The sequence below is a fragment of the Clarias gariepinus genome, chromosome 17 (assembly GCF_024256425.1).
Source record: "Clarias gariepinus isolate MV-2021 ecotype Netherlands chromosome 17, CGAR_prim_01v2, whole genome shotgun sequence".
Taxonomy (NCBI): domain Eukaryota; kingdom Metazoa; phylum Chordata; class Actinopteri; order Siluriformes; family Clariidae; genus Clarias; species Clarias gariepinus.
In genome coordinates, this window is record NC_071116.1 from 11,423,536 (window position 1) to 11,448,415 (window position 24,880).

At 38.0% G+C, this 24,880-nt stretch overlaps 1 long non-coding RNA gene across 2 annotated transcripts; it reads left to right on the forward strand.

Annotated features, from left to right (window-relative positions):
* The first annotated feature begins 19,097 nt into the window (after positions 1–19,097).
* Positions 19,098–24,658, forward strand: LOC128545526 (uncharacterized). Of its 2 annotated transcripts, none has more exons than XR_008365869.1 (3): positions 19,098–19,225; positions 22,511–22,607; positions 24,417–24,658. It is a non-coding gene; the product is annotated as an uncharacterized LOC128545526 (long non-coding RNA). The 2 variants fall into 2 exon arrangements; XR_008365870.1 differs by lacking the exon at positions 19,098–19,225 and adding an exon at positions 21,365–21,460.
* The last annotated feature ends 222 nt before the right edge of the window (positions 24,659–24,880 follow it).

A 24,880-nucleotide genomic window follows, 5' to 3' on the forward strand; every position in this document is an offset into this window, starting at 1 on the left:
GACCAACACAAAGTGGCACATGATTGTGAAGTGGAAGAAAAATAATTAATGGTTTTCAAAAATCTTTACAAATAAAAATCTGAAAAAAAAGTGTGCATTTGAATTAGATTGAAATAGATATGAAATAGATTTTTGTGATTGTAACATGACAAAATGTGAAAAAGTTAACAGAGTATAAATACTTTTGCAGGGCACTGTAATCTACATTAGAATGGATAAAAAAAAAATAAAAGAATCAAGGTTTTAAAATGGTCTGGTTGAAGTCCAGACCTCAACCGAATTAAAATAATGTGGCAGAATCTTAGGAGAGCTGTGCATAGGTAAACCTACCAAAAACCTCAATGAACAGAATGTTGCAAAGAATTGGCCAAAATTCCTTCTCAGTGATATGTGAGACTGATAATCATACAGGAAACAATTTGTTATTGCTGCTAAAGGTGGATCTACAAGCTATTAGTTAAACCATGGATTGCAAACATAATGCATTCCGGAAGTGTGCTTGTATATCAAAGCAAATTTCCTCATAAGAAATAATGGTAATTCTGACGATTTGTTCCAGAACCCAAAAATATTCATATAAAAATAAAACTTATTAAAACACACTTTACCTTTGTGTATCATGACTAGTGTTAGACAATAGAAGAATCAGGAGCAGGGTGCATCCTACTGTGTAGAATGATTCACATACACACACTCGGAATACCTCCTCTCTGACATTGACTCTGCATGACTTTAACAAGGAACCTCTCTAATGACACTTGCTTTCGCCTTCTTTTGTGGAAATGCGATGGTGCATTGTTGTTAAACAGATGCAACTTACGCCCTGCTACAGCCTTTTTACTTTTTTTTTTTTCTTCCACGGCAGTCGTTGTTACAGTACAGTTACTAAAGAACAGTCACTAAACATGGACACAACAGAGTGATATATGATATGATTGTAATTAGACAGTTGTAGATCAATGGGTAAGGTTTTGTGTTTAGTCAAAGTTGGAAGACTAGACAAGTTGAATTTACTTTAAACATTTAAGGATACCGATTGTCTTTAAAAAAAATAATGTCTAATAAAAACTTAAGTAAGTTTAACTTTATGTTAAGTTGTCTTAACTTTAAATTGTTTGTAATATTAATTGCTTTACCCAATCACACCACTTTTTTATTTTTTATTAAACTTAAATGAGAGCATTTAAATTATTTAAAAATCAAAACACAGTATATTCATTTTCTGTTTTATTTAAACTTTAACCATGAAATTCAAGAATTCAATTCCACGTCTTATAAAACTTTTTTGTTTATTATTTAAACAAAGGTTTAATCTTAGTCCAGGTGCAGAGTATACATCAGTCCAAAAAGGAAACTGAAGGCCGAAGCATGTTTGCCAGTTTATCCATCACCACATTCCCTTCAAAGATGATGTCCACTCTGGATAGGTTAAGCTGAGGTTTTTCTTGATCAATGCAGAGGACTCCCACTGGGAGTCCATATGTAACTAATATAGACTTGTGTTTTACTGTACAAGTCCATATTAGTTACATTCTAACAAAAAAAAAAAACAGATTACAAAAGAGAAGATATACTGTATTTAACCAGTTAGATAATGCAGTCTTGTCCAACAAAAAGTACCTCTATTTACCTCCACCTATTTATATTTTTCATGTGCATAAAATTAACCATTCTGTAAACCATTAAAGTAAAAGTTGAATACCAAGCAGTCCTTAAAAAATAATTAAGAAAGAGGTGGAAAATAGCCTATCACACAGATTAAAGCATGTTTCACTGCTCACAAACAGACCAAGTAATACGGTGGCTAAATTATCGTACAGGTGACTAACAGGTTAAATGACAATCAAACTAAATAAAACATTACGTTGTACTGCTCCAAAACAGCCAAAAGAGTGATGTGACAACGTTATACAAGTTAGCTAGCTGGTGAAATAACGTTAAATACGCGTTCGTGTTCCCAGTTAACTAGCTAACTTAGCAGGTTTAAAATGTCCGTCAAATTGTTGAACACAACGAAGGTTCAATACTGCCACACTCAGCCCTATCCAGTGCAAAAAATCCGGCAAAAAAAGCATAAGGTTTATACTTCTCACCAATAGCACTCACCAGATTCAGTAGACTGTGGTACAGCAGTCCGACCGTCGCCCTCCGGTCTCACCTGACCTCTGCAAAGTCACCTGGCAGGAGGTTAATGCGGGGCAGCGCCCGTTACATCAGCTCCGTTAACGGCAGTCAAAGTAACAGGCAAGGCCAAGTTTCCATATTACTTGGAGTGGGGCCTACTTTGTTTTATTAAATTTCCTAGTCTCATTTTAAAGTTACATATACTCCCATTATCTAGTTAGCAACTAGGCATTTCTTATATATTGTAGCGTTTTACGCTAGAAAGATCTGGAGAGACGAGTGATCTTCGTTGCTATCCAATGCAATGGCTGGGAGTACTTTATTGCCGCACATTGCAGCACATTCACACGAGAACCATGTCCAATTCAGCCTAAGCATTAACCAGAGCCCATTCAACAGGTCACACACACTTAATACACACAACAGGGTGAACACATTGAAAACCCCCCGCAAAGCATGACGGTCGCCAGCCGCTGCCCCACCCACGCCACAATATTATAGTTAAAATACCAGTTGTGTAATTTTTTGTACTTTGAAATGCAATTTCATCCAGCACAAAACATGAACACTTTTTATTATGTGCATACACTCCTCAACCTTCACAGTTCCTTCAAAGTGCACTTAATGCTACATTTACAACATCTTAAAGTTATTTTTTCAGTGTATGGTGTACATATCAAACACACATGTACAGCGATTATAGGACACCACACTTATGGGTATTCATGTTATTCACACCTACCTACCTACCTACCTGTCTGCATCAGTCGAGGACAGGACCACCTTCATGGAAAAGTGGAACCATCCCCAGTCACCACACGCATTCCAGGCAGACCACACGGGGCATCCATGTGATGAGATCTCCAACCAGAAGCAGGACTCCAGGATGAGTTAGACAGGTCTAGCGGTCAGGGGGGGTCTGGATCACTGGCAGTTCAGGAGTGACATGTATAGCTCGACAGAGAGATAGGTAGAGGAAAAAGGAGAGACGGAGAGAGAGAAAGGATAGAGCAGAAAAGGAGAGAGCAAAAGATATGGAGAAATAACAGTTAGGTATGGTCCCAGTCGAACAATGTAATGTATAAGGTGAATGTATATTTAGTGCAGAGTGCAAGTAGGGACTCAGGCAGGACCAACTATGACAGCATAACTAAAAAGGGAGAGCCAGAAGGAAACACAGACATGAGGGCTTCCAGAGATGTAAAGCAACCAATCACCTCACCGTCAACAAACCTGAGTGATCAATGAGAGTGGGGAAGACAGTTCACCTAATACTCTACGTCCATGAGTCCCCCAGATCTGCTCCTTTACCTAAGGCTAATCAATTTATAAAAATGCTAAATTAATAGGTTTTTAGGCTGGCCTTAAACACTGAGACTGTGTCTGAGTCCTGAACACTATTTGGAAGACTATTCCATAACTTTGGGGCTTTGTAAGAAAAAGCTCTGCCCCCTGCTGTAGTTTTAATAATACGCGGTACTGACAAGCAGCCTGCATCCTTTGATCGAAGTAGGCGTGGCGGATTGTAAGACACTAGCAGTTCACTCAGATACTGCAGCGCGAGACCATTTAATGCTTTATACGTCAAGAGTAGTATTTTGATGTGCTCATATCTTCTGGTTTGAGTGAGGACTCTCACTGCTGCATTCTGGACTAATTAAAGCTTGTTTAAGCACCTAGTTGAACAACCAGACAGTAAGGCGTTACAATAATCCAACCTAGACGTGATAAAAGCATGAACTAGTTTTTCTGCATAATTTGGTGACAATATATTTCTTATCTTGGCAATATTTCTGAGGTGAAAGAATGCTATCTTGGTAATATTATCTACATGTGCTTCAAATGAAAGGCCTGAATTCATAATCACACCGAGGTCTTTTACTGTTGCACGTGATGGAACAGAAAGGCCATTTAAAATCACAGTGTGATCAGAAAGCTTACTTCTAGCTGCTTGTGGTCCTATGACTAAAACTTCTGTCTTATCAGGATTAAGCAGAAGGAAATTAATTAACATCCAATCTCTTATGTCCTGCACACATTGCTCAAATTTAGTAAACTGGTTTGTCTCATCTGGTTTTGCTAAAACGTATACTTGTGTGTCATCAGCATAACAATGAAAACTAATACCATGTTTACGAATTATGTTGCCTAGAGGAAGCATGTAAAGGGAAAAAAAGCAGTGGGCCTAAAACAGAACCCTGTGGAACACCAAACTCAACTAGAGAACATGAGGAGTGGTCACCATCTAAATCTACAAACTGATAACGATCAGTCAAATAGGATCTGAGCCATAAGAGGGCCATTCCCTTAATCCCTACTACATTTTCTAATCTGTGAAGGAGAATACTATGATCAATAGTGTCAAAAGCTGCACTGAGGTCGAGTAACACAAGTATAGTGACACAACCCTGATCAGAGGCCACTGATACAGTTCATGTATGCTATTTCTATGTAGATATGAACATAGCTGCTGTGATACTACCTTTTCCAGAATTTTAGAGATAAAGGAGAGGTTTGATATCGGACTGTAATTGGAAAGCTGACAGGGGTCAAGGTCAGGTTTTTTGATTAGTGGTTTAATAACTGCTAATTTAAGAGATTTAGGAACATACCCACTGCTGAGTGAACAGTTAATTACTTTTAACAGGGGTTCTGTTATTGCTGGAACTATCTGCTTGAGAAAATGTGTCGGTATAGGATCTAATTCATAGGTTGACGATTTTAAAGAGGAGATGAGTGAAATTAGTTCTCTCGCTTCAAGGGGAATAAAGTATTCTAGGTTCTGATGTGATGTGATTAATTTATCTGTATCACTTAAATTGTCTGGTTTCAAAGCCTGAATTTTTTGCCTAATATTTATGATTTTGTTATTGAAAAAGTTCATGAAATCCTCACTACTGTATGTTGTTGTTGTGCAGATTTCTGCAGTGGTCTTGTTTTTAAGTTAATTTAGCTATGGTATTAAATAAAAATCTAGGATTTTTTTTTGTTATTTTCTATAAGAGTGGAGAGATACATTGACCTAGCAGCACTGAGAGCTCTTCTATAGTTTAGGATGCTCTCCTTCCATGCTATTTGGAAAACTAACAATTTAGTTTGACGCCATTTGCGTTCTAATTTCCGAGCGGTTTGTTTTAGAGTGCGTGTGTGATCGGTATACCAAGGAGCGAGTTTCTTATCTCTAATCATTTTTCTTTTAACTGGAGCTACATTATCTAAGCTATAACAAAGTGTTGACTCTAGATATTCAGTCGCTTGATCGAGTTCTGTGGAATCAAATGGCGATCCAATCAAAGTTGATAACTCTGGAAGATTATCAATAAAGCTCTGTGTGGTATTTGATGTGAATGTACGTTTAAGGCGGTAGCGCGGTCCTGTGCGTACATTACTACTATGAGACACTTTAATCGAGACAAGACAGTGATTTGATATAACTTCAGACTGTGGAATTGTAATTATGTTTCTTATACTTAATTCGAAGGATAATATTAAGTCCAAAGTGTGACCTGCTTTATGAGTGGGTGCTACTACACACTGATTTACTCCTACTGAGTCCAGTATGGACATAAATGCTGTTCTCAGAGGGTCTTCTGGATTCTCAAAATGAATATTAAAATCTCCAGCAATTAACGCTTTGTCTACGGAAACGACTAGGTTTGAGAGAAAATCTGCAAATTCACAGAGAAACTGAGAGTATGGCTCTGGGGGTCTGTAAATGATGATTAGCGGAATTGTCCGAGCTGCCTTTATGTTACTATAAAGAATTTCAAATGCATTAAATTTAAATCTGTGTTTTTGTACGATAGCCAGATTATCGTTGTAAATAACTGCGACGCCTCCTCCTCTACCAGTTAACTGAGGCTGGTTTATGCAGCTGTATCCAGGAGGACTAGCTTCATTTAGAGCTACATACTCGTCCTGTTTAATCCAGGTTTCAGTTAAACATAATATATCAAACTCCTGGTCTGTGATAGTTTCGTTAATAATAACTGCTTTAGATGTGAGAGATCTAATATTTAACAGTCCTATCTTCAGATCAGACTGCTCATGCCGGCTGCGCATTCAGTGTGATCTGAGTTTGTAATATCTATGTTAATTAAATTATTAATACAGACTTTCTGCGTCTTTTTAAATTTGCTTTTAGCTCGGGGAACAGATACAGTCTCAATATGATGAACCCTAAGTGACGACTCTATGCAGCTAGCAGACGGTTGATTTAGCCTGGCTGTCTGCTCCCTGGCCTGGGCTCTGGATTGTTACCGATTAACTCTGAGACTATGAGCTATACTACAAGAAATAAGAGCAGCACCTTCACGAGTGGGATGGACACCGTCCCGCCCTAACAGGCCAGCTTTGCCCTCAAAGGTCTTCCAATTATCTATAAAGCCCACGTTGTTTTTAGAGCACCACCTGGACATCCAGCGGTTCAGCAACCATAACCTGCTGTAAGCTATGTCACCACGTCTCATTGGGATGGGACCAGAGCATACTACTCCATCGGACATAGCCTTCGCTAATTTAATCATCTCTATAAAGTTATTCTTACTAACCTCTGACTGACGAAGGCGTATATAATTAGCTCCAGCATGTACCACTATCTTAGAGAACCTGTGCTGTCCTAGAGCCCTAAGATTACCTGCTATGTCCGGTGCTCTGGCTCCCGGGATACACCTAACCACTGCCGCTGGCGCCCCTAAAGGCCTAGCTAATTTCACATGTCTCAGTATAGAGTCTCCTATAACCAGAGCTCTTTCAGGTTTCTCAGCGGGTGCATCACTGAGGAGAGCAAACCTGTTGGACACGAGCAAACCTGTTGGACACGCGCAGAAGAGGTGTGCTCTGGTGGGCTAGCCTTAGCGTTAGCTTTGGCTGAACGAGTATGTCGCCGAGTCGTCACCCACTCGCCCCGCTGTGAGGGCTCTAATGCCGGAGTCGGGGGCTGGTTATCTCCGCCTGTGGCACCCAGACTGTCCGCTACGGGAATAACGCTGCTCTCACGCTCTCTAACCCTCTCTAAAGTCTGGATGTGCTCCTCTAACGCTGATATCTTCTCCGTCAGAGTGCTCACTAACACACACCTATCACAAGTAAAATTACCACTAATGACGTTGGAAGAATGTCTAAACATCCTGCACTCTACACACTGAACGAGCTAAATTTAAGCCATGATATCGTACCTGAATCGGAGTTGTAGTTATTTGGTGATGGATTCCGCTTGTTGTTCTCAGATGATACGCGCGTTCTCAGAAAAAGCGCAAAAAAAAAAAGAAAAAGGCAAAAATCCAGTAGTATTAAAGCCTGAAAATTAATTAATGTTGTTATTTAGAATAAACAAGAAAAGGTAATGTAATTTAAACCCTGATACAAACAAACAAGGAACTTCCGCGGGAACAAAACGAAAATCAGGAAGCTACGTCACACTACGTCGATCCCAATTACATATAACCTATGCAAAATAATCGAGTGTCTTTTCGCCATTTTTGTATATTTGAAGATAATTCAGACGTTTTAAGCCGCTGCAAAAGACTGGTTTGCTGGGCAAGTACTGACATCGTGACTACTTTTATTACACGTACATTAGCTGTGTGATGATGGATGTGATCCCGATTTATTCTAAATATATTTAAGGTTATACTTTGTAATTTATCATAGCATGTAACTCAAGGGTAGAGTGTCTACTCGTGATAACCACCATACTCTTTTTTTACCCACTCAAACATCCAGTTCTATGGTGTACATATCAAACACACAGGTACAGCGATTATAGGACACCACACTCAGTTATTCATGTTATACCTACCTACCTACCTACCGTGGTGTAAAAAACTATTTGCCCCCTTCCTGATTTCTTATTCTTTTGCATGTTTGTCACACAAAATGTTTCTGATCATCAAACACATTTAACTATTAGTCAAAGATAACACAAGTAAACACAAAACGCAGTTTTTAAAGGATGGTTTTTATTATTTAGGGAGAAAAAAAATCCAAACCTACATGGCCCTGTGTGAAAAAGTAATTGCCCCCTGAACCTTATAACTGGTTGGGCCACCCTTAGCAGCAATAACTGCAATCAAGCGTTTTTTTCGATAACTTGCAACGAGTCTTTTACAGCGCTCTGGAAGAATTTTGGCCCACTCATCTTTGCAGAATTGTTGTAATTCAGCTTTATTTGAGGGTTTTCTAGCATGAACCGCCTTTATAAAGTCATGCCACAACATCTCAATAGGATTCAGGTCAGGACTTTGACTAGCCCACTCTAAAGTCTTCATTTTGTTTTTCTTAAGCCATTCAGAGGTGGATTTGCTGCTGTGTTTTGGGTCATTGTCCTGCTGCAGCACCCAAGATCGCCTCAGCTTGAGTTGACGAACAGATGGCCAGACATTCTCCTTCAGGATTTTTTGGTAGACAGTAGAATTCATGGTTCCATCTATCACAGCAAGCCTTCCAGGTCCTGAAGCAGCAAAACAACCCCAGACCATCACACTACCACCACCATATTTTACTGTTGGTATGATGTTCTTTTTCTGAAATGCTGTGTTACTTTTACGCCAGATGTAACGGAACGGGACACGCACCTTCCAAAAAGTTCAACTTTTGTCTCGTCGGTCCACAAGAAATTTTCCAAAAGTCTTGGCAATCATTGAGATGTTTTTTAGCAAAATTGAGCCTTAATGTTCTTTTTGCTTAAAAGTGGTTTGCGCCTTGGAAATCTGCCATGCAGGCCGTTTTTGCCCAGTCTCTTTCTTATGGTGGAGTCTTTTGGAGTCGTGAACACTGACCTTAATTGAGGCAAGTGAGGCCTGCAGTTCTTTAGATGTTGTCCTGGGGTCTTTTGTGGCCTCTCGGATGAGTTGTCTCTGCGCTCTTGGGGTAATTTTGGTCAGCCGGCCACTCCTGGGAAGGTTCACCACTGTTCCATGTTTTTGCCATTTGTGGATAATAGCTCTCAATGTGGTTCGCTGGAGTCCCAAAGCTTTAGAAATGGCTTTATAACCTTTACCAGACTGATAGATCTCAATTACTTTTGTTCTCATTTGTTCCTAAAATTCTTTGGACCTTGGCATGATGTCTAGCTTTTGAGGTGCTTTTGGTCTACTTCTCTGTGTCAGGTAGCTCCTATTTAAGTGATTTCTTGATTGAAACAGGTGTGGCAGTAATCAGGCCTGGGGGTGACTACAGAAATTTAACTCAGGTGTTATAAACCACAGTTAAGTTATTTTTTAAAAAGGGGGCAATCACTTTTTCACACAGGGCCATGTAGATTTGGAGTTTTTTTTCTCCCTTAATAACGTAAACCTTCATTTAAAAACTGCATTTTGTGTTCAATTATGTTATCTTAGCACCCGCATATGATGGAGAATCATGATATACTGAAGTCCATGATATACTGTAAGAATATCCATGATAAAACAGACATACATAATTGGCACAGCACTTATTATAATAGCATTTTTACATTAAATAATATATCTGAATTGGATATTTTTCTTTAATTTCACAAAATATGAAAACTTGAAGTTTATTACAAATGTTAACTGGGTGAATTGATTTCCAAGAGCCTCTTGTTAAAAATAGTGTTTTTTAAAAAAACATCATCTCACTGTAATACCTAAGCACTCATGTCTCTAAGGCAATTTTCAGACATCCCTGATACTTCCACAGCCAGTAGGAGGAGGGAAACCGATTTTTCTGATGCCCAAGAAAATACGTTTCCCATACTTTAATTTAAAAGACAGTGTTTTTTTTTAAACATTCTGTGCACTGTGTTACCTTAGCCCCATGGACACATGTCTCTGAGGCAATTTCAGACATCCATGATACTTCCAAAGCCAGTAGGAGGAGGGAAACCCATTTTTCTGATGCCCAGGAAAATATGTTTCCCATACCTCAATTGAAAGACAGTGGTTTTAAAACATTCTGTGCACTATGTTACCTGTTCTCGCTTCAATTCAAAAGCCAGTGCTTTTGAAACATTATTTTATTGTGTGTGCATGTATACAGTACAGGCCAAATGTTTGGACACACCTTCTCATCTATCTGTCAATGTGTTTTCTTTATTTTCATGACCATTTACATTGGTAGATTCTCACTAAAGGCATCAAAACTATGAATGAACACATGTGGAGTTGTACTTAACAAAAAAAGGTCTCCACAGTCACCGGACCTGAACCCAATCGAGATGGTTTGGGGTGAGCTTGACCGCAGAGTAAAGGCAAAGGGGCCAACAAGTGCTAAACATGGGAACACCTTCAAGACCATTTCAGGTGACTACCTCTTGAAGCTCATCGAGAGAATGCCAAAAGTGTGCAAAGAAGTAATCAGAGCAAAGGGTGGATATTTTGAAGAAACTAGAATATAAAACATGTTTTCAGTTATTTAACCTTTTTTTGTTAAGTACATAAATCCACATGTGTTCATTTATAGTTTTGATGCCTTCAGTGAGAATCTACCAATGTAAATCGTCATTAAAATAAAGAAAACACATTGAATGAGTGAAGGTGTGTCCAATCTTTTGGCCTGTACTGTATGTGTATGTATACACACACATGGATATATTGTATGGTTGTGTGTTGGGGATATCTGTTCAAAAAGCTTAGGTACAGTGTTATCTTTAGTACAAATGTTATACAGTGGGGCAAAAAAGTATTTAGTCAGCCACCAATTGTGCAAGTTCCCCCATTAAAAAAGATAAGAGAGAGGCCTGTAATTTTCATTATGTTATACCTCAACTATAAGAGACAAAATAAGAAAAAAAAAATTATTTGCAAATTATGGTGGAAAATAAGTATTTGGTCAATAACAAAATTTTATCACAATACTTTGTTATATACCCTTTTTTGGTAATGACAGAGGTCAAATATTTTCTGCAAGTCTTCACCCGGTTTTCACACACTGTTGTTGGTATTTTGGCCAATTCCTCTATGCGGATCTCCTCTGGAGCAGTGATGTTTTGGGACTGTCGCTGGGCAACATGGACTTTTAACTTCCCCCAAAGAATTTCTATGGGGTTTATATCTGGAGACTGGCTAGGCCACTCCAGGACCTAGAAATGCTTCTTACGAAGCCTCACGATACATGGCCCCATTCATTCTTTCCTTTACACGGATTAGTCGTCTCGTTCCCTTTGCAGAAAAACAGCCCCAAAGCATGTTTCACAGTAGGTATTCTTTGGATGCGACTTTTTTCCTCTCCAAATACGACTACGAAAGTTGAGTTTTTACTAAAAAGTTCTATTTTGGTTTCATCTGGTAGCGACACACAGCTCCAATCATATCAAGTTTGCTGATGACACGACCGTGGTGGGTCTCATCAGCAAGAACGACGAGTCAGCGTACACAGAGGAAGTGCAGAGGCTAATGGACTGGTGTAAAGACAACAACCTGTCTCTGAACGTCGATAAGACAAAAGAGATGGTTGTTGACTTCAGAAGGAAGATCACTCCCCGCTTAGCATTGACAGCTCTTCTGTGAAGATCGTCAAGAGCACAAAATTTCTGCATGTCTACCTGGAGGAGAACCTCACCTGGTCCCTTAACACCAGCTCTCTGCACAAGAAAGCCCAGCAACATCTTTTCTTCCTAAGAAGGCTGAGGAAGGCTCAGCTTCCACCACCAATCCTTACCACCTTCTATAGAAGAACTATCGAGAGCATCCTGAGCGGCTGCATCACTGTCTGGTTTGGGAATTGTGCCATATCATACCGCAAGACCCTACAGCGGATAGTGAGGACAGCTCTTTTGCACAATATTTGTTATTTGCACAAAAAACTCTTTTCTGCTGCTATCTACAGGTAAATGTTTACTGTTTCTCATTGCACTACCAGAAATTACTACCACAGAGCACTAAAACCTATTATGTTATTATGTTGTCACTTTTGTCTGCACATTTGCACGTGCATTTTGTTTTTGTCTTTTACAGAATAGGACTTTAGATAGGATAGGTTCTGTTATTTATAATGTTAATCTGGTTTGTCTCTTCTTAGTTAGTTAGCCAGTCAGTTTTGTTAATTAATGTTGTAACTTCATGTTGTATGTAGCACCTTGGTCCTGGAGGAACATTGTTTCGTTTCATCGTGTGCTAAATGTATATGGTTGAAATGACAATAAAATCCTACTTGACATGACTTGACCAAATTGCATTCTCCCAATCCTCTTCTGGATCATCCAAATGCTCTCTAGCAAACTTCAGATGGGCCTGGACATGTACTGGCTTCAGCAGGGGAACACGTCTGGCACTGCTGGATTTGCGTCCCTGACGGCGCAGTGTGTTACTGATGGTAGTCTTTGTTACTTTGGTTCCAGCTCTCTGCAGGTCATTTACTAGGTCCTCCGTGTGGTTCTGGGATTTTGCTCACATTTCTTGTGATCTTTTTGACCCCACGGGGTAAGAGCTTCCATCGAGCCCCAGATCGAGGGAGATTATCAGTGGTTTTGTGTGTCTTCGATTTTCTAATAATTGCTCAGTTGATTTCTTCACACCAAGCTGCTTACCTACTGCAGATTTAGTCTTCCCAGCCTGTGCAGTGTACAATTTTGTTTCTGGTGTCCTTTGACAGCTCTTTGGTCTTGGCCAGTGGAGTTTGGAGTGTGACTGTTTGAGGTTGTGAACAGGTGTCTATTATACTGATAACGAATTCAAACAGATGCTATTAATACAGGTAACAAGTGGAGGACAGAGGAGCCTCTTAAAGAAGAAGTTACAGGTCTGTGAGAGCCAGAAACCGTTCTTGTTTGTAGGTGACCAAGTACTTATTTTACTGAGGAATTTACTAATGAATTCACTAATAATGTGATTTTCTGTTTTTTTTTCTTATTTTGTCTCTCATAGTTGAAGTATACCTATAATGAAAATTACAGGCCTCTGTCATCTTTTTAATTGGGAGAACTTGCACAATTGGTGGCTGACTAAATACTTTTTTGCCCCACTGTATAACATTTGTACTAAAGATAACACCGTACCTAAGCCTTTTGAACGGATACCCCCAACACACAACGTGTGTGCATATATACACATATACATACATACACAATAAAATAATGGTTTAAAAGCACTGTCTTTTGAATTGAAGTGTGGGGAACATATTTTCCTGGTGATCAGGAAAATCTGTTCCCCCCTTCCTACTGGCTGTGAAAGTATCAGGGATGTCTGAAACTGACTCAGAGATATGTGTGCCCGTAGCAAAGATAAAATAGTAATCAGAATGGTTTAAAAAAAACACTGTCTTTTAAATTAAAGTATGGGAAACAAATTTTCCTGGGCATCAGGAAAATCAGTTTCCCTATTCCTACTGGCTGTGGAATTATCAGGGATGTCTAAAATTGCCTCAGAGACATGTGTACATGGGGCACAGGTAACACAATGCACAAAACTTTTTCAAAAACACTGTCTTTCAATTGAAGTATGGGAAACGTATTTTCCTAGGCATCAGGAAAATATGTTTCCCCCTCCCTACTGGCTGTGAAAATATCAGGGATGTCTGAAATTGCCTAGGAGACATGTGTACATGGGTCACAGGTAACATAATGCACAGAATGTTTTTTAAAAACACTGTCTTTCAATTGAAGTATGGGAAACACATTTTCCTGGGCATCAGGAAAATGGGTTTCCCTCCTCCTACTGGCTTTGAAAGTATCATGGATGTCTGAAATTGCCTTAGAGACATGTGTGCTTAGGTATTACAGTGAGATGATGTTTTTTAAAAAACACTATTTTTAACAAGAGACTCCTGGAAATCAATTCACCCAGTTAACATTTGTAATAAACGTCGAGTTTTCATATTTTGTGAAATTAAAGAAAAATAACCAATTCAGATACATTATTTAATGTAAAAATGCTATTATAATAAGTGCTGTGCCAATTATGTATGTCTGTTTTATCATGGATATCCATACAGTATATCATGGACTTCAGGAGATCATGTTTCTCCATCATATGCGGGTGCTTAGATAGATAGATAGATAGATAGATAGATAGATAGATGTCCTATAATCGCTGTACCTGTGTGTTTGATATGTACACCATAGAACTGGATGTTTGAGTGGGTAAAAAAGAGTACTGTGGTTATCACGAGTAGACACTCTACCCTTGAGTTACATGCTATAATAAATTACAAAGTATAACCTTAAATATATTTAGAATAAATCGGGATCACATCTATCATCACACAGCTAATGTACGTGTAATAAAAGTAGTCGCGATGTCAGTACTTGCCCAGCAAACCAGCCTTTAACAGCGGCTTAAAACGTCTCAATTATTTTTAAATATACAAAAATAGCAAAAAGACACTCGATTATTTTGCATAGGTTATATGTTTCATTGACAAAGTTCGTAAAAACACTTTAAAACAAGAGAAAAACTGTTAAAATCTACGTTCGCCTTCTCAGCGTTAGGTAGCGAGTGACGTCATGATTTGAATCTGTGCGAGCACTGCGCGCGACCGGGGAAACATAGGGAAACTGAATTTCCCGGAACACCGGCTCTACGATCGGGGTGCCCCCCAAATTAAAAATTTGAAATGTTAAGAACGCAAATGTTAATATACTAAAAAAAAAAAAAAAAAAAAAAACAACAAAAAAAAAAAAATATATATATATATATATATATATATATATATATATATATTACAGGGTAATAAAATGATATGCGGTAGCGAAAAAAAACCGCCGAAAAAGAGACACTACATAATACAGTATTAGATTTCCCTCTAGTCTCTGTCACTCTGCTATGTTTATTCATTCACAGGCTGCAGCACACACACACACATACACACCTGACATGAGCCCTCGGTAAACATCCAATCACCGTCCGTGTGCAAATGAATCAAGACGTAGCCTAACGTCGTGTCGGATTATAGCGGTCACGGAGTGGAAAGACGCTGAAGAAGCTGCAGCATTTTTTTCAGTTAAAACAAGCACAGCGATGAATCCACGTCCGCTGAATTTGACAGACGGAAGACAAATTACCGTTGTCTGACAGACCCCTCCGTAAAGCCGCGCCCCACACTGTTCAGGGATAAATTTGTGAAAGTTTTTCCAAAGGGAAATAGGAGACTGTTGTTTTAGAGTGGATTGGAGAGAAGAGAGCTGTTCATTTACTTAAAAAAAAAACATAATATGATCTGTTCTATAGCCCATCTGTTTTAACTTCTTTTTTTTTATTATTCATAAGACAACCTTTCAGTTTTGTAAATATTCTATTTATAGTGTGTTAAGTCTTTAGGTTTAGGTTTTTAAGAATTAGACCACCCAGCTAAGATAAATGTTCTGTCATTGATTGATAAAATCTGGATTAAGGATATTTTGTTTTATTTATTTATTTTTTATTTCCCCCCCTGAGGGATTGCCACCTTATTGTGGTCAGGGGATTTGGGTGCCTCAGTGACCTTAAGAGCTATACCAGCAGGAGCTTAGTCTTCAAGTGGGACACCAAAGGTGGACAAGTATGAAGGTAGAGGCCTCAAAAAGTGCAATCCACTTCTCCTGGCTTTGAATACAGCTAACAACACAATTCAGCAAGGACAATACTGTTACTATAAGCACAGGGGAAAAAAACTATCCTCGAACATGATGTGTACACATGATGACCCATTCACATTTCTGACTGCAATCAGCCTCTCGAGTGAAGGAAAACAACATTAAAAGAAGAAGAGCTAGAAAATGGATTATGGTCGAATTAGGCGGGTAAAATAACCTAAATGGTGCGTGCACATTCATCTCGTGTGTTGCCTAAAGAAACAGCCAATCAGCAACTTTAAATTCGGTTTCTATGGACATAAAGAGGTGTGGCCACAGCTAAAACTTACAATTTTTAAGCGCTTAAACGTAAAATTATTTACATATTACATTACTATCAAATGCAAGTATATTGTATTACAAATAAGTACAATGCACTTAACTATAATAGTAATGCAATCAAACTTAAAATTATGTTGTACATTGTAAGTGATTGTAATTAGATATCAAATCCGGGTTTACAGTGTGAGTTTAAATTCTAAATTGAGCTCAGAGCATCTAAGCCATTAAAAAGTTTACATTTAAGATGAGAATGTGTGGGGGACTTAGAAATGGCATTTTTATTTTTTTTTACTTGATACAGCTCAATAAAATGACTGTTTTTGGAAAGGAAAATCAAAAAGGAAAGAGCATGAGAAATCATTTTCCTCATGAACTTGACAGACAAACAGATAGATAGATAGATAGATAGATAGATAGATAGATAGATAGATAGATAGATAGATAGATAGATATGTGTGGTTGCATGCTTATAGATGTAATTTTCTACTGTATATCATTCAAAACTATGCAAACAAATACTTTCTGTTATGTGATAGAGCTTGTAATATCTGCATACATGAATGTCTGATCTAAGAGGAAATCAAGAGGTTAAGCATTGGTCATTTGATTTAAATGACTACCACTTGATTTGGGTGAAGTAATTTAATATAATGTAAAAATTTAATGCTTTTGTGTTCTCTGGTTGTTTAAATAAAATCTGTTCTTTGTCCCAGATATTGCAGACAATTCTCAGCCAATCTACTAGCAGTAGATGGTCCTGGCCCTTGGCGACCATGGCTGTAGACTGTTACCACGTGCTGTTACCACAGTAACAATCTAAAGCCACGGTCACCATGGAGACAGCAGAGTTTAGGAGGGTAGACAGTTGCATAGTAACTGGGCACGTCGTATTCCTATTGGTCGATTGAATGCAACGCCAGTGTTTCGGAGGCCAGGACTCCCCAGTGCGATCCCATTCGGACTTCCGGTTGGTATCGCGTCAGATTTCGTGTATTCTGTCCCCTTTGATCTTTTTGTGATTATTTTAAGATATCGGGGACATGTTACAGTAAATGTCTGAATGTGATGTAGCAGTTATTTATAGGAGGGAGCGAGAGAGAGAGGCGGGGGGAAGCCATAACCAGACTTCAGTAGCCATGACTGTAGACTGTTACTGGGCTGTTAGACTCCATGAGCAGTAAGCAGTCTAGAGCCAAGGTCATGATGCGCTGGCTCACACTGCACCTGCACTCGGCTAGAAAAGAAAAAGACAAAAACTTACTGAAGAAAGCGGAGAAAGCCAGCTTGGATGAAGTTAAATGCAACTGTTATTGTTTAAACACTAGGATATATAGATCTGCCTGGAACAACGCACTCCTGTCTGCTGTCTGCCTGGAACAGCGCACTCTAGGTTTTCCCAAATGACGTGGGACAAAAGCTTTTAAAGATGAATGAATTAGTTATAGCATTTTATTACTTAGGCTGACATGCAGAGGACCATGTATTAGTGTTTCACGAACTAAATTGCTGGTTCAGGCGCAGCGAATGTCGGTTCGTTAAAATCTCTTATAGAAGAATTCATTTAAAACCCTAATCCAACAAAGAACACTCAAGGGTTAGTTTTCACAATTCTAAGACCAGTTTCTAAAAATATATCCGAGCTATTGTGCTCTATATCTTTACTGGGAGAAAAAAATCGAGGTTGTTTGATCTACTAAACAATGACCTATGATGCGATTGTAGAAAATGTACGATACCACTGTCTATGGTGCTGAAACACACCTCCCTCCGTTTTTCAATTTAATTAGCAAAACTGTTTCCACACAAAACAATAGATCTTCAGTTTAATCCATGTGGTTCCACACGTTTTCACCAAAGATGCAGGCAAAGCAGGTAATCACAAAATGCGGGGGGAGGGGGGGGTTAACCTTAAATAAATAAAGAAGGGATTTTCGGCTGCAAAATTCCTTACTTCCTTTTGTCTAATATTAATTCCCTGCCAAATATATCTTGTTGATATTTTTTTTTACCGTTAATTATCAAATTGTTGTGTTGAGGTATAGGCATGAATAAAGAAAGGAGGTATACTGCTGTGTGTGAGCGTGTGTGCGCGCGCGCGTGTGAGAGTGTGTCTCGCCTCCGTGCGTGCCTGCGTGCATGTTTAGTGTAGTGTAGTGTAGTGTGGCAAGCCCGCGATGTCTCTTTAAAAGCTTTAAGTACCTAACTGCGAATCATCTGCAAAGTGCGCAAGTGTGACGTAGAACTGACTTCAGCGGCAGGACGACGTCACCAAGTTTTCATAAGTAAAAGGAAATCGGAAGAGATGGGGGGGGGGGGGGGTCATAAGTAAGAGGTAGGAAACGCTTTCGTTTAAGAGAATGTAGGGGGAAAAGGTTTTCATGATTTCTTGCGTGTACCCACGGTAATCAAGGAAAACGCTCTGCGAACAAACGAATAATCAGAAATAGCCTATTAAAACCTCAATTGACAGACACCTACATAAATGGCTAGTGTGAACGTCCATTTAAAAAAGATGTTATGTTCAAATCTAGATATACAAAACAAATGAATGGAAATTCAACAAGCTTATTTTTATGCATTTTGAACCCTTTGTTTTAAAACGATATTGAAAACTAGGTGATGGGACGTGCACCGGATTCCACCTGCCTATTCCTTGTCAGACTATATGCTGCCCACGTGCGAGAAAAGTGACTCACACTGCAGTATATTTCAAGTCGTCCTAAAAAGGTCGTAAAACTCCTAAGGCATGCTCATCAAAAACATTAGTTTTATATTACATTGTAGTTCACGATCAGATTTGATATTTTTACATTTCCAAACGGTAGTTAAATTATTGGGACTAACATAATTTTGTTTTATTTTCAATACGTTTCACGTCTAAAACATGTACTCTTTAACATCAGACAGTAAAATTGTCCTTCCCTCGAATCAGCTTGTCGAAATGTATTCAGAATAAATAACAGATGTCGGCTCATTTACTTCATTCCTTAATTACATCCTGGAGCATTTTGCGCGTTTATTTTCTCACAACAAAGCTGTGCATGATAAAGTGCAACACGAAGAACGTCTCTTACCTTGATGACTCCATATGGGCCATAGTCCACCCTCGTCTTCTTTTTCTCGTGGAAACCTAGCGGCTCCTGTCCGATCTTAACATCTACTGTGCGCTTTTTATAGAGACCTCATAGTACTAGTAACCAGAGAGGGGAGGAGAACTCATTCACTAAAAAGCAGCACCTACACAAGTGCGTGTTCTTACTACGTCATTGACCGAAAGCGCTGTCTATAAAGCTGACCAGACTGAGACCGGTAAGCGTATACTGCTTTTGGCATATGTATCAAAATGTGTACTTTATATTTTATTATAATAACAATAAAAATAGACCGTTTTAAAATACGCTTTCTTACATAATTTAGTTTAGTTATATTTGAAGATTCCCAAATTTTTGGGACTTTTTGTCACGCAGGCACTAATAAAATTTTATTATATAAAATTATATTTTATTTATAAAATAAAGATTTTTTTCTTACATCTGTGGTAAAATAACCCGCACATTTCTACCATGTTATCGCGCTAAACCGGGGTGAATTTGTATACCCCTAATAATAGAAATTATTGTTATCGTACGATATTACCTTATAGCATTGTGATAATCATATTTATTTCAGCATTGCCATCATCGCTGAGAAAGGGGCGGATCATAAAAATAGCAACTGGAACGTAGCCGTTTTTTTTTTAGTTATTTGGTGGCAGGCGTCTCGACATAGACGCGGGGTGCGGAGGGGATTTTTGCGTAAAACCACTAAACCGGTAGTGTGGCATCTTAATGCCCATTTCTGTCTGATGACTGAGAGGAACCCAATAACGTAAAAGATTTGTGAAGGCAGATAGGGGGGTATTTCTCTTACAAAACGTAAGATTGTTGAAGGAGCAGAACAAACTGCTCTTACCGAACGAGATTATATTACTTTTCACAGCTTCTCAGCTCTACATTTAACATTCAAGACTATTTAGCCTATATATTACACCCACCAAGTGCGGGTGGTTGTTGTTGTTGGGGGTCAAGGTTGACCAAGCACCTGTGCCCCTGATGTCCAAAATGGCCTTTAATTATTATTTTTATTACTTAAAATACTGGTGAAATAGAAAACTCATTTTCTTCACCTGTATTATTCATTACTGATTTCTTAAATTGTTTGCATTTGAACATTTATAGGAGATTTTAAGCTTGTTATAAAGGTATCTTTATAAAAACTGTTAAAACATGTCCAAGGTTTAGCCTACCAATAAAAATAATTTGGCCCTAAATAAATTTACCTGTCTGTATACTAGGAAAAACATGGTTTTAACAGGTGCCTTGTTTTTGTATGTCTTAGTAACTGTCTCGTAACTTGCATTTTTGGAAACAATTTTTGGTATGAATAGCTCATGCCCAAATTTCCACAGATTTAAAGGCGTGTCTTTTATTGGGTTAATTGTATTACTGGCAGCTGAGGTGCAGCATGTGTAGCCTGATAGAGAGAAAGGGGGAAAGAGAGGGAAAGAGAAGAGAAAAGAGTGAGGACTAGTGTGGTCTAGGAAAGACTTTCACTGCTGCATTCTGGACTAACTGAAGCTTGTTTATGCACCTATTTGAACAATCAGACAGTAAGGCGTTATAATAGTCCAACCTAGGGGTAATGAAAGCATAAACTATTTTTTTCTGCATTGTTTAGTGACAATATATTCTTTATTTTGGCAATATTTCAAAGATGAAAGAATGCTATCCTGGTAATATTAGCTACATGTGCTTCAAATGACAGAATGAAGTTTGTAATTACACCGAGATCTTACAGTGTGATCAAAAAACTTACTCCTAATTGCATGTGGTCCTGTGATTAAAACTTCTGTCTTGTCAGGATTAAGCAGAAGGAAAGTAATTAACATCCAGTCTTTTATGTCCTTCACACATTGCTCAACTTTATTAAGCTTGTTTTTCTCATCTGTTTTTGCTGAGACGTATAACTGTGTGTCATCAGCATAACAGTGAAAACTAATACCATGCTTACGAATTATGTTGCCCAGAGGAAGCATGTAAAAAGAAAAAATCAGTGGGCCTAAAACCAAACACCATGGGACACCAAAATAGTCACCATTTAAATCTGCAAACTGATAGCGATCAGTTAAATAGGATCTGAGCCAGGAGAGGGTTGTTTCTTTAATTCCTACTACATTTTCTAATTTGTAAAGGAGAATACTATGATCAGTGGTGTCAAAAGCTGCAACGAGGTCAAGTAACATAAGCATAGTGATGCAACCCTGATCAGAGGCTAGTAGGTGGTCATTGACTAGTGCTGTCCCTGTGCTGTGATGAGGCCTAAATCCTAAATGATACAATAAGTTCATGCTAGGTAATATGTTAGATATGAACATAGCTGCTGGGCTACTATCTTTTCCAGAATCTTGGAGATAAAGGGGAGGTTTGATATCGGCCTGTAGTTGCACAGCAGACAGGGGTCGAGGTCAAGTGATATGAAAATTTACTTCATCTGAAAAGAGAACAGGTCAGTTCTTTTTCTTCTTAGCCCAGGTAAGATACATCTGATGTTGTCTCTGGTATATAAATGCAACTGTTGTAGCCCAAGTTCTGAGAATATCTGTGTGTAGTGGCTTATGCAATAATTAAAAAAAACTCCATTGCTTGTAAAGTTTTTAATAGGCTTTATTTTACTTCTTATGGTTTCAGTCCTCCCTGTTGCTTGTGTACCTTTTTCTACCATGCTCCTCCCTTTCAGCCAACTTTCTTCAATTTCTCCTGTGCTTTGCATTGTGGTGGCTCTCAATGACCATCTTCAGGACAACCATGAACAGTCTTCCCCATACGTGTACTGAACTAGACCAAGATGTACTGTATAATGTATTTATACTGTATGAATAATAATTTACTCACGCTTAATAAATATTCTAATATTTTGAGATACATGATTTTTATAAATTGTAAGGGATAATATTCTAACTTGAAGGAAAAAAAGGGTAATGTGTAATATGTGAATGTGTAATATGTCTAAAATATATGGGAATGTTACTTTTTGAAATTAATTTAAATGTAATAACATTATAAAACATTTTGGCCATCCAACTAATAGTTAATAGGTTCCCCTTTTGCTCCCAAAAGAGCCCTGATCTGTTGAAGTATGGACTCCACTAGACCTCTGATGGTGTGCTATGGTAACTGGGATTAAGTCATCAGTAGCAGATCCTTTAAGTGCTGTAAGTTCTGAAGGGGAGGCACCCATGTATCAGACTTTTTTCCCAGCACATCCCACACATGCTTGATTGGATGGATATCTGGAAAATTGAGAGACCGTGTCAACACCTCAAACTCATTGTGTTCCTCAAACCATTCTTGAACCATGTTTGCAGTGTGGTTGTGTGCATTACCCTACTAAAAGAGCCCACTGGCCAAACAAAAAACACACATGGCCAAAAAAAAACAGATTTCATCAAACTGGTCCACCTTCTTCCATTGCTTCATGGTCTATTTTTCATGCTCATATGCCATGTGTTTGGCCAACTATCACCTTGTCATCTGTTTTCTGGTTTGCCTTCCTTAGACCACTTTTGCAAGGTCCTGACCACTGCAGTCCGGGAATATCCAACAAGAGCTGCAGTTTAAACACAATCATCAAGGTGGAGACTAATAATAAAATGGTGAGTAATTGGTGTAAGTGAGTATTGCCTGATAAGCTAGCTGAGTGCAGTTTTTGAAAAACCTGGGAAAAATCCTTGCTCAACTTTGGCTGAAAGAATGATACTTTTTTCCTTGGAGCCTGTTAACAAATTGCTGGTACCTGTTGTTGGTGTGGTTGAGGACAACTGGATATCGCGCTCTTGGTCACCTCAACTAGCCGCAACTTTCGGTTTCTGGGTCGAGCACCCCGCATGGTTGATGTGGTCCAAACCTAAACCCAAGATAAATTACACCACTCTTGCTGCCAGGCATGAGTGTAGGAGAGCTCAAGTTCAAGTGGAAAAAAAGACAGGTTACTTGTGTTGTTTAAAATTGTGAAGAACAGCCTAGGTGTCTAGGTGAAATGTAAAAGCTGAGAAGACAAAATAGATCTCAGGCATTATTTTAAAGAACTGTAGGTGACCTCATGTTCTTTTTAGCACTATTAATGCTGTTCTCAATATTCCACAATCTACATGTCTTATTGAGTCCCCTGAAAGGTGGGAATGATAAAAAAAAAATGTGGATTGGATTATGAATATTAGAGCACACTGTAAAAAATGATTTTGGTGGGTGGTAAATACTACCCTTGCAAATAGTCTACCATTTACCTATTATTTTCATCATCAAGTTTAATTATATAATAATGAGTAAAATTCACCCACACTACCTAATTATTTATAGTAATAACTGCAACCTAAAAAAACAGTGTACTATATACCCTAAAACATTGGATCTGTTGAAAGCATGAGCTATTTGAGGCACATGTTCATTTGTAAAGCTTCTGGGCTGAAGGTAAGATATGTTTGTAACATGCTGTCTATTTATCATATCATGAAAGCAAAGGGTAACATTTATTCTTATCTCTCATAAGATTTGTGGTCATTGTTGTATGTTTGATGAGGAGTTCACATTTGTAGCTTTCTTTAGGCAAACATTTGTCATAACAAGCTAGCTTAGCTAATGGTAATGTACAGGAGGAAAAGTATTTTTCCCCGCATTAGTTAGGTATAAGTGGTACGGAAAAAAAACACGATTTCAAACGTTTTACCGGGAATATAATATTAACTCGTATTTTATGGCTGTAAAGTAAAAAAGCACAAACTGTTTTAAGTTACCGAAACATTAGCTAGTAAGATAGTCAACTCTTAGCTAGCTAGTGACTGCCTTAGCCAAAGTCTAACAAATAAAGTTAATAAAAAAGATAGAAATAACTTTAATTACAGAAAGCTAATGTTATAAATATAAGTATTTGTGTTTTTTGCAGGTAAAACAAGAAGTTTGGAGTTAAGCTTTAGCTACAGTATTTAAAATATGCACTTGCCTGATATTAAAGATGTGTTTAAGAAATGTTTGTCACTCAAACAAATGTTATTTTTGTGTTGGAAAAATTATAGACATATTAACTTAATTGTAGTTAAATTTTTACTTTAGCAAGCTTGCATAAATTAAAACTACAATTGTCCCGTATATAATATGCTAACAGTGCTGTTGTTGATATTGAGTTTAACATAGTGTTGAAATCTAGAACACTTGTTTTCTAAATTATGTCTTCAATCCATTTCTTCATTAAAATGAAAAAGTTTGATACAAACTACTTAAAATTAGGACAGTCACACAACATTTTCCTTTTGTAACATGGATATAACTGACTTCAAGATATGCTTTTATGAGCTATGATTAGGTCAATGCCGTATAGGTGTTAATAATAAAGAATCGTTATAATCCTATGTTAAATGAAATATTACAATTTGAAATGTTTATACAAGTGTGCATGTGTCCGTCCGTAGGATTTGGACTTTCCTGTCTTTACGAATTGGACTCATTTGTCTGCATGAGGTGCATTTGTCTGCCTTTGACTGTTTAGGTAAACTTAGCTAAACTCCACACTGAATGGAAAGTGCTTCCTTGCTTTATGTTGGGGACAGTTACACAAGTCTAAGTACGGTTATTCAGTGTTATTCTCTTGTTCTGCTATTTTTATAAAAGATAGTTTTGTACCTTGTTTCTCTGTTATTTGATTATTTAATAATATATATATATATATATATATATATATATATATATATATATATATATATATATATATATATAATCATGATACTGTGTCGGGTGAACTTTTTAAATGAAGTTAAACTTTGGCTAGTTAGTCATAAACTACCTATAGAATCTACCCAAAAAATGTGAGGTAACAATTTGAATTAAAGTTTGTTTGGGTACATTTTACCCCATATTTTTCATAAAAAGTACCTAA